This window comes from Papaver somniferum, chromosome 2 (genome assembly GCF_003573695.1).
Source record: "Papaver somniferum cultivar HN1 chromosome 2, ASM357369v1, whole genome shotgun sequence".
NCBI classification, from domain to species: Eukaryota; Viridiplantae; Streptophyta; class Magnoliopsida; order Ranunculales; family Papaveraceae; genus Papaver; species Papaver somniferum.
In genome coordinates, this window is record NC_039359.1 from 109,105,785 (window position 1) to 109,120,114 (window position 14,330).

At 37.2% G+C, this 14,330-nt stretch overlaps 1 pseudogene; it reads left to right on the forward strand.

The window, feature by feature from the left end:
* Window positions 1–732: 732 nt before the first annotated feature.
* LOC113348764 lies at window positions 733–12,038 on the forward strand (annotated as a pseudogene).
* Window positions 12,039–14,330: the final 2,292 nt, after the last annotated feature.

Consider the following 14,330-nt stretch of genomic DNA (forward strand, 5'->3'; position numbering starts at 1 on the left):
CCACTTCATGTTCGGCTTCACCGTTGAGCTTATTTTTATGATTCTCCGTTAGTAAAGCCATGAACTCCAATAATGGCTACTAATTGAACTAAAACGATGCGACAATCCATGAGAATCACGCCCATAAATGTTCCCTGTTTCAGCGGTGAACATTCTGAAAACTTTCTCCCAGAAAGTCAACGTCGATACGGCTACATTACGAAAGACAGCATCTTGTGTGTGAAAAACGAAGGCTCTACAAATAGCTAAATCCTCTTGTTGAGTGAATCTAACAGAACGAACTCTGAGAGGCGTTGTTGTAGATGCTTTGAGAGTGAAGAATGCGTAGAATGTGTGAATTTGGAGTTAAAAATGAGGAGTATTTATAGAATTCAAAAAATTGTAGTCGTTGGATCACAAGAGTTTTCAGCCGTTCAGATGGAGCAGTTGGCGTTTTTGGGTCTGACGCTGGCGTTTTTAATAAGGACGCGGGCGCTATACCTGTTTACGCGCGTTCAACATTCAAACGCTGGCGTTTTCTTTTCTTACGCCAGCGTTGGTAGGAAAGACGCCCGTCATTCTCACAGACGCGCGCTTGTTCCGACTCGATGTTCAAACCAACAAATGTGATGGTTTGAACATCCATTTTTCATGTTTATTCATTCCATAGTGGGAGCAAGGGTTTGTTCATTCCATAGGAATTGCTCTTAGCTTTAGATATTTCTAGACATTCTTATTGGCAGCCAGAAAGCTCAACTGGGATAAGTGAACCTAACTGCAGTTATCAGAAGATCAATACTTATTGGAAACTTCCAGCTATCAATACAAACAAACTAAAACTGTCTATTAGATTAACATCAACTGAAACTGTCAATTACATTAACATTTCTAGACAGTTTGAGTTGGAAATTTCCGGCTATCAATCCACAGATTAACGGATACTCCCAGTAAAAAAAAAGTTATAACACTTTACAGTTGTAACTTGCAAACAAAAAAAAAGCCATTCTAAATGCTTCACCCATTATTTACCCTCTTGGGTTTAGAAGTTAAGAGGATCAATGTATGAAAATACATTGCATAAGTCTGCAAAAAAAAAAACGTTTATCTTCTTATTTATCTCTCAATATAATCAGCATCATGTTCAGATCTCTCTGGTAACTGTTATGCCCGCTAATTAAGAAACAAAGGTACAGATCTTCTTCTTCTTCATTCTGTTTTTTTTTCTTTTCTTTTTTACATTTTCAAAACCCTAGCTACATACATTCAAGGAAATTACACGTTATCCATCGAAACCCTAGAATCATTATAGATTTTCTCTCCAATCTTATATTTTTTCTTTCTCATTGTGTTATTTTCCTTTAATTACAATTCTTATGAGTGGTATTTTATGGTGTGGAGATTGTAAGGTAAAAGGAGTAGTTATGTTTAGGTATATGCATTGTGTCACAGTATAATGTGTTTGCAAAGATTAATTTTATTTTTTTCTGTTTGATTTATGTTGACACATGCAGTTGAGTTGTAGTAATCGTTGGTATATAAATCTTTGGGTTACCTTTTCAAGTTATCGGAATTGGTTTCCGTCAGGTGAATTTTTTAGTAGTGTTAACTAATTGTAAATCCACTGACTGAGAAAACTGACATCTATTGAAGACGCAAGTTATTGGAGTTAGTTTTTCCTTCAGGGTGATTTTGGCAGGACTTGTGGCTGTTAATGGGAACAGCTGCAGTAGAGAGGCTGTTTGTAACATTACTATTTAGAGATGGATAATTGGACTGGGAGTTGATAATTCTAATTAGTAAAGGAACATATTTGTTCACCTTTTCGATTTACATTGCATGTATGTAAGACTTGTTTAGATAACATGCTTGTTCTCCTCTTTGAGTTACATTGCTTATAAGGCTTGCTTAGAATTTAGCATAGTCTAACGTGTATCACTGAGAAGCTTGCAAAGATTTACAGAACAAGTTCATGCTTCGTGTTAGGACCTCTAGTCATTTTTTAAAATTAATGACTTGGATAATTTAAAGCTAAACCACAGTGTACAAGTTTATAATATCGTACTCCACCTTAATAGAATGAGGGAAATTACCCAAAAATTTAACTTTTTCTCCCTCGCCCGTGTAGCGAACTTCACAGCTAATACAGTTAACTGCTTTGGACCATATAAACACTGTGCAACACCTTTGTTAACGCAGCCCCGGCTCTCCAGAAGTAGCAGGAAATAGGACCATTCAAACTCTGTGCAACACCTTTGTTATCACCAATAATCAGAACTTCTTTAACACTTTCTTATCCGCCCATCTGATGTATTATTTTCCAGTTATCAGTTTGAATTAAATATCTGAAAAAGTAGTAATGCTACTTTGGGTGATGTCTCATATGTAATGTAAACCTGCTTGGAAGTTGAAAACTAGTATATAACATTCTTTTTTCTTTCAGGATACATTATATTGAAATGCATACGCGAGTCTTCTGGTTTTGTTTCAGCAATAACCCTAGTAAGGACAAAAATTGTATGTTACTAAACAATCTTGAAGACTGTGTTGTGCGTTAGGGAATGAGAGAGGGTGCATTTTCAATTAAATTATGGCTCAGCAGTCGTCTCGTCTTCATCGCCTACTTACTCTGTTGGACAGTATCCTTTTTCTGTTCCTTTTATTTCATATATTGTATTTATTGTTATCAGTTTCTATTAGCATCGTGTGTTTTTGAAATTTGGTTTTTGTTACATGTCAAAACCATGAACAAGTGCAGTTTACGCGTTTCCTCTTTCCTCTTTTTTTTTTTTTCCTACATTCGTTGCTCCTTGACCTAAGCGTAGCCGGTTCAACTCAAGCTACAAGATTTGCAGCTGCACGTCAAATTGGGGATGTTGCAAAATCACATCCCCAAGACTTGATCTCTCTCTTAAGGAAGGTTCGCTCCAATTCATTTCAACTATTTATATTTCTTACTCTTTTATTTTGCTTTTGCTTGGTTCGATTTTGGTGCTGAGTCTTATACTTCCTTGCGAGTCCATAGGTTTCTCAATATCTTCGCAGTAAGAATTGGGATACGAGGGTGGCTGCTGCTCATGCTATTGGGGCAATTGCTGAAAATGTTAAGCACACATCTCTTACAGAGCTGTTTGGATTTGTCGAATCTGAGATGTCAGTGGCTGGAATTTCTGGTATCATTGAAGATGTGGTGAAGGCGTGGCCAAATGTACATCCTAAAGTTGTAGCAGGTCTATCTTTCAGAAGGTAATAAAAAACACTGTCTTTAGTTTAACAGTTCTTATGGTTTCGGATGTTTATCTGTATACATCATCAGTTATTTATCAACTCTGGTGCTAACTTAGTTTTGTGTTTTTAGTCCTTACATTAATTGAATTTTGCACTTAATGCTTACAGCGTTGACCTTAACAAGGTGCTGGGTTTTGGTGCTTTATTGGCTACTGGGGGTCAGGTAAAGTTTAATTTATTGGAAACTTTTGATCTTGTATGGCACCCCCTTTATAAAATAACTTGGTATTTATATTGGGTATTAACTCTTACAACTTTTGAAATGTATGAAAGTGTCTTTATGTGCGCATGTCGAAGATGCACTGTCCTTTATGAGTTATATCTATGAATAAAAGCAGATCTTTTCACAGCCCTTAGATATAGTAAAGACACATGACAGGCTGGAACTTGATTTGGCTACCACTTGAATCATGTCCTGTCATTTTCTGTTTTTCACCCACGCACATAGAAGATGGCAAAGTAGTAGCACACCTCTCTCCTTTCTACCTGCTTATCAACTATATAATATGCCCTACACATGGAATTGAGAACAATCCAAAATCACCGTCGAAATGCAGTTACACGGTTTTTTTGCTTTACTAATGAGAACACACTGCCTAATCTTTATAAATCCGTTAATCTAAATGTCCTATGAGTGGTGGATGTTTGTGAGCAGTTTATGGACGTGAACGATATGTTCAGAGATGAGGATCTCCTTGTGCAGAACTATGATTCCCACGAGAATGGGATGGGCCATAGATTTTATTATACTTCCCAATCTGGAAATCGGGTTCAGCAACTAGTTTCCAATGTGGCCCCCAGTTTCTCTAAAAGGCCAAGTGCAAGGGAAAGGAATTTATTAAAACGGAAAGCAAAGATAAATGCGAAAGACCAAGCAAAAGTCTGGTCTGAGGATGGGGATGCTGAGGCAGCTCATTCTCAAAATCCAGTGACACCAAATATTACATGTACGGATCGATCAAGTTCTAATAAGGTAATTTGTCAGAGGACAATCTCCATGCTTTCCTAAATTTACATGAATACATTATGGATCTTGTTTGCTTCTTCGTCTTTGTATTTTTCTTTAGCAACCATAAGCTCGCCGTATACCATTTTTTATGAAAGCTAGAGGCCAAGTTATATGGGGCACTATTCTGCTGAATGTGAGTGATCAATAAAATGCAGAAAATTCATTTATGGTGTCATTGATATTTTGGTTTTGGTTTTGATATTCTTTCGAAACTCTTGCACAATTGCTGGTTTCAGCATCCTTGGTGACTGGTGTGTGACAATTGTATTTTGAAATATAATATAATATCCCTGGGATTGCTAAGACACAGCATATTACATTTTCCTAGAGTTGTTTACAAAATTCTGGGGGTTCAAAAATGCATGTGAAACGACACATGTATTTTGAATATTGTTGTAGTCATGATTCAACAACAGTGCTGTATATTGCTGTTAGTGCTTCTATCTGTTCTTACTTACAACATTTAAAGTTCTATTTAAAGTTCTATTGGCATAAGCTGGACAACATTATAAAAGTTTTTTCTTCATAGGTACCTATAGAAGACGTATTAGATGATGGTAGCGTTGAGTGTGATGGAGATGGGAGGTGGCCGTTCCAGAACTTTATAGAGCAACTCATCCTTGATTTGTTCGATCCCAGTAAGCATCTTGTATGTTTTACCTCGAGCAACCTTTTATTAGTTTACTTAAAACAGAAGTTCCTCTGACATCTTTCCGTTGTTGCTAACTTCAGATTGGGAGATAAGACATGGAAGTATGATGGCTCTCAGAGAAATTCTGACTCAGCAAGGTGGTTCTGCTGGAGTTTTTATGCCAGACCCTACCTTGGAAAATTTTGATATAAAAGAAATTGAAGATACCAGTAGTGCGAAGATGTTGAAGAGAGAGAGGGAAATCGATATGAATGTAGAAGTTGCAGCTGAACCTGAGCCAGATATGAAAAGACCCAAGTCTGAAGGTGTGTTGTGTCAGTCGATATGTGCTTCAGTTTCCACAGGCATGGAGGATAATGTTGGTGGCTGTATAAAGACTGAAAATGATGGATGGAGTTCAGTGCTTGCTTTTAATGGAGGAATTAGCACTGAAACTGTTAAAGTAGAGCATGTGGACTCCCAGTTCCATTGTATGGAAGCCAGCGGTATGGAACAGAGTAGTCATGATGATAAGAGCTTGGTACCGGATGTGGACATACTAAGTAACCTGTCTGAGAAATGCAAATTGGTGAAATTGGTGAAACTGACTAGGTATTCATGGATTAAGAATTGGGAGGTGCTTCAAGATTGTGCCATACGTTTCCTTTGTGTGTTATCGTTGGATAGGTATGTTTTTCGGCCTCTAGTTAGAACTTCACTAGAATTCTGTCATTTTCTTAGATCTTTTGTGGTATCTGAAACAAGGTTTGGAGATTTTATCGGGGTTTACATCAGCTTAACTGCTTTTTTGCATGCAGCTTTGTACGTTAGTTATATGCTTTGGATCATATGTTCTGATGACTTTTTGGCCTAGGGGCTGTGCTCAAATACATGTTTCTGACCAGGTTGTTGCACCGGTGCGCGAAACTTGTGCACAAGCACTAGGGGCTGTGCTCAAATACATGCATCCTTCACTAGTTCATGAAACACTAAATATTTTGCTCCAAATGCAGGTAACTGTTACACACTGGACATCTTTTGACGTTCTTCTTTGGTAGACTGGATTTGGAGATTTAGAGCGACACTTTTTTTTCTAATTATCCCACTCTGAAATCAGTTCTCTCCCCTATTATTTCAGCGCAGGCCAGAATGGGAAATTCGCCATGGGAGCCTCCTAGGTATCAAGTATTTGGTTGCTGTTCGTCGGGTAAGCTTCTCTACTTAATCTACGTAACAAAAGAGCTGAGAGGGGTATATCCATGTGTTTTTGCAATTTTGCATGCCCCATACATGAAGCTCAAAAAGGAAACGTTTGAGATTTTTTACACGTTTCACCTGGATGTGCTGCCTTTCTAATTGAATTGCCTATTCTCTTCTGTTCTGTCCAATGAAGGTCAGATTTTTCAATGCGGTCACTGTTATCATAAAGATCGTAGATGATTAGTACATTAGTTTAAGTTTTAAGTAAATGATCTTTCGTAGACTAGTGCCAGCTTTCTTGTAGCGGAGTTAGAGCATTAGGCATAGTTTTGATGTGAAGGTCCAGAGAATGTTGTCACCTTGTAGTCCGCATGAATGTGTTAAAGGTGTATCAACTTGCCCAAATTCGTGCGTCAATTGGTAGTTTAGGATGTAGACGAGTTTTCCTTGGATGGTTACCAAGTTACCTTGCGTTCAGATTTTTCTGTTGGCTGCTCTAAGCAAATAGTTTTGCATATAGTCATTGGTTCATTGGGATTATGTATTGCACAACTTTTATGAATTTCAGTTACCACTGGTGCTCTTATTATGGTGATAATTAATTAAATCACATTTTAAGTGTCCTGCATTATGGGCTCCCTTTTTCTAACTTGGCTCATCTTTTTGACCCTTCTTCTTATTCTTCCAGGAAATGCTTCAAGATTTACTTGGTTATGTCCTGCCTGCATGTAGAGCTGGTCTCGAAGATCCTGATGATGATGTTAGAGCAGTTGCAGCTGAAGCTTTGATACCAACTGCCGCTTCTATTGTTAGTCAGAATGGTGAAACACTGCATTCTATTGTTATGCTACTGTGGGATATTTTACTTGATCTGGATGACCTAAGCCCATCAACTAGCAGGTGGTTTTTCATTTTTGTTATTAGCCATTCTTCTTGTATCTCCAGTTTTATGCTTTTTCCTTGGCGTATTTATCATGATTCTCTTCTTTCTTTCTTAAAGTTCAGTTTTACTTAAAGATGCAAGATTTTATGAATGGTTAATACGTACTTTATTGTGAATATCTCTCTTATGAAAGAATATGCGTTGTAGTTTAATACATTATGCGCAAGTTGTATCCTTTCTCTTACTAAGTTTGATGCAAAAACCCTTCAAAACTGGCTTTGTTCAGTGTCATGAATCTGTTGGCAGAAATCTATTCACAAGAAGAAATGATTCCACAGATGAAAGAGAAACAGGCATTTGATCTCAATGAGGTAGTTCAGGTTGATGATCATGGAGAAGGAATTAAGTTTGAGGAGAATCCATATATGTTGTCAACTTTGGCACCTCGATTATGGCCTTTTATGAGGCATAATATCACTTCAGTCCGTTATTCAGCTATACGCACTTTGGTAATTAAGTCCCACTTGTCTTTTTCAACCTTAATACTTGTTTTTCTCAGGCTTGGCTCTACTTGTTCCTCATTTTCTTATATCTTATATGTAAATAATTATCACCTGTATATATCTTTTAAAAATTTTATAGTATTTTACCACAAACCACCGTAACTCCATGGTAATCTAATTAAATAGGTAAAGAATTGTCTTTCAGGAGCGGCTGCTGGAAGCTGGATGTAGACGAAACTCATCTGAGGCCGTAGATCATTCTTGCTGGCCTTCGTTTATATTAGGGGATACCCTCAGGATTGTGTTTCAGAACCTGCTTTTGGAATCAAACGAGGATATTCTAAAATGTTCCGAGAGAGTCTGGAGGCTCCTGCTTCAGGTTTTGCTTGATACCTATATGTACTTCTTACGAGCATTTTTGTTTCAAATCTCACATTCTTGGTTCACATTAAGGAGGTAATTCTTCTGCTATGTTTCTAGTGCACCCTCTCTGATATTTTATGCGTTTGCGGTGCCTTTTTTTTTTGCAGTTGATCTGTAACTGCTAATTGTTACTACGCGTACAGTGTATGAGCTAGGGTTATTTGGTAGCTCTCTTGGGATTTGTTCTTAAAGCATGTACTTTAGCTCTATTGATATGGGTGAATTGGGATTGCAAGTAGTTGGCATATAACAAATGATTGGGATTATTGTATTAAACTGTGTAGGGTATAGGATACTTGTCATTTGTCTTTGGTTATAAAAGTAAACTCTGATTATTGCTTTAATGCTGAATGCCTGAATCTTATGCAAACGTAACTCTTTTTAGGTATCAGCAAGAGGGCATAAACTGGTTAGCTTTTTTAAGACGCTTTAAGCTTCATGGAATCTTATGTGATGATATGGGATTGGGTAAAACACTCCAGGCTTCAGCAATTGTCGCATCTGACATCGCCGAGCGTCGTGCTTCCCAAAGTGTCCAGGACCCTCTATCTTTAATTATTTGTCCATCTACATTGGTTGGACATTGGGCGTATGAAATAGAGAAATTCATTGACCCTACCATTATAAAAACTCTTCAATATGCTGGGTCTATTCAGGAGCGCAGTTCTCTTCGAAGTCTTTTTGAAAAGCATAATGTCATAATAACATCATATGATGTGGTCCACAAGGACATTGACCATCTGGAACAAGTTCTTTGGAATTACTGCATCTTAGATGAGGGACATATCATCAAGAACTCGAAGTCAAAAATTACTGGAGCAGTAAAACAATTGAAAGCTGAGCACCGTCTTATTCTGAGCGGAACACCTATACAGGTTTGTTATTAACTACAAGTTACCTGTCAAGTTTAGTGCAGCAAACTAAGTTTGTAATGCTCTGTTCTTGTTGAGATAATGACTCCCTGTTGTACTTTTCATATGTTGCAGAACAACGTCTTGGAGCTGTGGTCTCTTTTTGATTTTCTAATGCCGGGATTTCTCGGAACAGAGCGACAGGTGCGTTTCAGTTTTTAGTATAATATAACTTTCTCTCTCTCATGTGTGGTGAATGCTCATGTCCTTGTTTACACAGTTTGCCAGGCTGAAAACTGAGCATAGATATAGAAGAGCTAGATGAAAAAAATGTGCATATGGTATCATGCACATCAACATATTCTAAATAAGGAACCATCTTTTAGCTGTAAATTAGTCGTAGGACAATGCACATTAGCTCATAGGTAACTTTCATACAGTGTGGGTCTCGTGAAAGTATGGACAAAAATGTGGTTCTTTCTTGCAATTTCTTATGTGTATAAATTTTTTGAGTGGTCTCTGTTATTGACATACTACAATTTTTTATGTGTATAGAAATTTTGAGTGGTCTCTGTTATTGACATACTAGTTAGCTGATTTCGTAGGGGTTATGGATAACATTGTATGTCGTCTGAGTTTAATCTGTATGCGCACAATTCGAGTTTTATGCATTATATTTTCTCTCTTTTTGTTATTTTCTGTTGCAACAACTGAACTTGTAACATCTCTGCAGTTCCAAGCCTCCTACGGCAAGCCTCTGCTTGCTGCTAAGGATGCCAAATGTTCTGCCAAGGATGCCGAAGCAGGGGTACTTGCAATGGAAGCACTGCACAAGCAGGTATTTTTTTTCCTAAGTATTTAGAACTCCTTGTGAAGAATGTAACATATTTTTGTAATATACTAAAGAAGTTTTTTAACCCTTTAGGTGATGCCCTTCCTTCTTCGTCGAACCAAAGATCAGGTTTTGTCTGATTTACCAGCGAAAATTATTCTGGATAGATATTGTGATTTGAGCCCTGTTCATTTAGAACTTTACAAACAGTTCTCTGGCTCAGATGTGAGAAAAAACATCTCAAGTTTAGTAAAAGTAAACGGGTCAACTGAAGTGGCAGAGGAGCATAGTCCTTCACCAAAAGCGTCTTCACATGTATTCCAGGTACTGTTCGAAGTCACTCTCTGCTGTGTTCCATTCCTCTTGAGTATCTATTAATCATACTGAAGTGCATCTTTTCCCCTTCTATGATAGGCACTTCAATACCTGCTAAAGCTCTGTAGTCATCCATTGCTCGTGCTTGGTGAAAGGCTACCGGAATCAGTCTTGAGCCTTCTGTCGAAACTTATTCCTGGCAGTAGTGATGTTATTCGGATCTTCATGAACTACACCACTCTCCCAAATTAGTTGCCCTCAAGGAAATACTTGAAGAGTGTGGTGTAGGGGTGGATGCTTCAAGTTCTGAAGATGTTCTTGGTGTTGGCCAGCACAGAGTTCTGATATTTGCACAACCCAAGGTTGAGAGTATTAACATTATTTTTGTACCCTTCTGTTTGTTTGAGTTCTCATGCAGCACTAAACAGTAACCACACTTTATATCTCCGCAGGCTTTACTGGATATTATAGAAAGAGATTTGTTTCGAACTCATATGAAGAGGTGAACATCACAATGCTTAAATATTTTTTTCTGTTTCTATCTTACTCCGATGCAGAGCAATAGCGTGCCGGAAATGGTCTTTTTGTAGAGTCATAGGTTGCTATATATTTCTTTTGTCATACACTTTCCAATCGTCCCAGATATGTCTGACATCCCAGATCTTACTTGAAAACAGTGTCACTTGCGATTGGATGGCTCTGTTGAACCAGAAAAGCGTTTTGAAATTGTAAAGGCCTTCAACTCAGACCCAACAATTGATGTGCTCCTGCTTACAACGCATGGTAAGATTTTGATTATGTTTTTGAATAATTAATATTTTTTCTGAACTGTCTTGTTTGTTTTTTTTATTTTTTTTGTGTTTGCTGATGAGTCAAAATTCTGCAGTTGGTGGGCTTGGTTTAAATTTGACAGCAGCTGACACACTTGTTTTCATGGAACACGATTGGAATCCGATGAGGGATCACCAGGTACCCTAAATTTGTGTTAATCTTCCTACTCGTCCAAGTACCCTGCCAGTGCTGCCACCATTTTCATTTACAAAATGGTTTTGCTTTCGCAGTTATTCTTGAATCTTTTGTTTTCTACCAATTTGACCTGTGTTCCATTTCGTGACGATTGCAAAATACTTGATTCTACCTTATGTTTTTTTGGTTTAGAGTCATCAGTATCATATCTCGGAGGTTGAAATATGTGTTAAATACATCTCCATGTCCATCCAAGTAGAGGATTTTGGTCATCAAAGTAGTGAATTATGATGCAATTACTGCGATAATTTACTTTCCGCGTTCATTATGATGCAATATCAGGCAATGGACAGAGCTCACAGGTTAGGTCAGCGCAAAGTAGTGAATGTTCATCGCCTCATCATGCGTGGAACCTTGGAAGAGAAAGTGATGAGTCTCCAGAGGTTCAAAGTGTCTGTTGCTAATGCAGTCATTAATGCAGAAAATACCAGCATGAAAACAATGAATACCGACCAGTTGCTTGATCTATTCACACCTGCTCAGCCTGGCAAAAAGGTATTTTTTGTTGAACATCTCCCTGAAATCATTGAAGGTGAAAAGATTACCAGTTTCGCATATTTGTTTAAGCTATAACAATGAGGTATCTGTTTTTATTCTGCACAGACTAACACTGCTATTACAAAGAATTCTGATGCCGCTTTCAAGGGAGAAGCAAAATCTGCTGGTGTTGGAAAGGGTTTAAAGGCGATCCTTGGTGGATTATAGGAGCTCTGGGATCAATCCCAGTATACAGACGAGTACAACCTCAGTCAGTTCTTAGCAAAGCTCAACAGCTAATCGAATTATAAGCAGAGTTGTACAAAGTGTATAGTTTCACAGAGAAAGTCTGTTGGGCTCAAGATTTTGACGTTTTGCTGTAATTCATTTTTTTCCCCTCTTTTTTCTCTGTATATGTTTGCACTCTGAGTAGGTTAGTTGAAGAGGCCAGGAGGCAGCTAGTAAAGGTCTTGAGTTTTTTGGCACACTTAAAAAGCGTTCGCCAATCTGTTTTTAGAACTGCCACTGGGGGGAAAGAATCTGTATATTTTCTGAGTTATTGTGTATATTGCCACGAGCTTCAATTTTTTTTTTTGTTGCTCCTGCTTGTATGGTTTTTCCTCTTCATTTTACTGCTGGTACAGATCCTTGTAATCCTGTTACGACGGACAGTTGAAGCACCTGCAGAGTTTGTCGAGCATTCCAATTGCGAGGATGGCGCTTAGTTTAAGGTTGATACCCACCGGGTCTTGTATATTCTATCATGTCTTATCTTGATTGAATATGTGTCCATACACACACAACCAGCATGTCTTAATCATCATTTCACTGAAAGCTAATTAGTCTAGTTACATGCCTGAATGATACTTATTATGTGGGTCCACTGTCTCAATATCCTTATTGCTTATGATAGCATGAGATACCGACCCTGCTCATTTGTCTTGGATATGTATGTTACTCCAAAAATAGGAGCAGCTCTTACTTTAATTACAAGGGCGGCGTGGTTTATTAGAGGGCCGGTATTCTAATAGGACAAAAAGTGCCATTATATGATCATTTAAGATGTCTCTTATAAAAAGAACTGGAAATGACAAATTAACCCTCATTATTGATAACCTAGTTTAGTGATGATAATCAAGTTTAGTGTTAATGATTAATTTCACTTATATTAACTCAAAATCAAAACAAAATCAGATTTTTAGATTTAAAAAAAAAAGTTCAGTGGAGAAGAAAAAGAAAAACTTTTGTGATATTTGTGAAACCCTAGATTTTGATTCACTCAACCAAAATGAGTGATTCCAGTGACCCGGTATACTTCTAAATTAGTTCCCATTAGCTTTTCTCCCTCAAAATTATCCAAAGTACGTAATAAAATCAAAACTTTTAAATTTTCAGAAGAACTTAAGGTTGCAATTTTGCTCGTGACCAACCGTAACTCTTAGTTACGGTTCATAAGTTATCAAATACCAACCGTAACTGGTTAAATTTGGGGAAGATCCAATTGTAAAACCAGTTACGGTTGGTAATTAAATTTGGACAACAACCGTAACTAAACTACGGTTGGTAACTAAATTTGGACAACAACCGGAACTAAATTACGGTTGGTGACTAATGAATCGAGACCAACCATAACTACCCTACGGTTGGTGTGTCAACTTAACTTTTGAACCGTAAACCATTATTTGATAAATTCTTAAGACACAGGATTATTTACGGTTGGTATGGTTGTTTGAGTAACAAATTGTAACTCAATTACGGTTAATAAATATGATGCAAATACAAACAGTAACCGAACATATTTCTCAAAACTAAGAACTTACGGTTGGTATTTGAGTTAAAACCAACCGTAACATCAACCTAATCTACAGTTACGGTTTGTATTTGAGTTATTACCAACCGTAGCTCACATGCAACCAGAAATTTCAATTTCAATTTGCATACAAAACCCTAATTTTTGATACAAAATTAACTTAAATCCAACACGATAAACTAAATCCTAATTGGGTTGATCCAAACATTTTTCAAATCACCGATTAATCGAAGACGATGAAATTTTCAGTTTTAATGGAGGTTACGGTTGATGGAGAAGAAGAGAAGATGAAGAAGAAGATGAAAAAAAAACTGATTTGATTTTTCTGATTCATTAGGTTTAAAAAAAATTGATTTGATTTTGGTTGATTTAAGGTGAAAAGGGTAATCTAGTCAATTTACATCCCCTTTAGGACATCCCCTAACCAACTAAAGGGACATTACTATCACAGTGCCGCCCCTCTAATAAACCATGCTGCCCCTATAATAAGCTTGTCTAATTAGGTGCATGCTGGACTGCTGATCGTTTATTTTTGAACTTTCCAAGAACAATACCTCCTCATCTAAGAGTTAAATAAGAACGCGCAATTGGGGATACAGGAAAAAAAATAATACAAAAACAGGATTTAAATAGTAAATCAGAGTCACCCTTATCCATGTATTTTAACCAATTCATAATCAAGATCTTCCCTACCCCGCTTAATAAGGAAATGAATAATATTTCTTCTCTCTCCTGTTTTTTCTTTGATGAATGAGTCCTATTGAAGCAAGAATAAACTCCAAAAAAGTACATTTATAAAAAAACGAGATCTTTTATACCCGAATCCAACTTTATCACACCTCTTTGTCTTCCAAGAAATTTAGATCATAACAAACTTAATTAGTTTCGAACTTCACTTTTTTCCATTTCATTTCTACTGTTTGGGTTTGTGACCAGTTGAAATGGAAGACGGGTCATATGATACCTCATCAGATGATTGTATACGAAAGACGGTAGGTTATAGATGAAAAAGCGGGGGTCTAACAACACCACCTAATATTTCGCTTAGCAATCTGTATGGACAAACTCAAATATACTTTTAAGAGAATCAACTAGACTCAATCAAT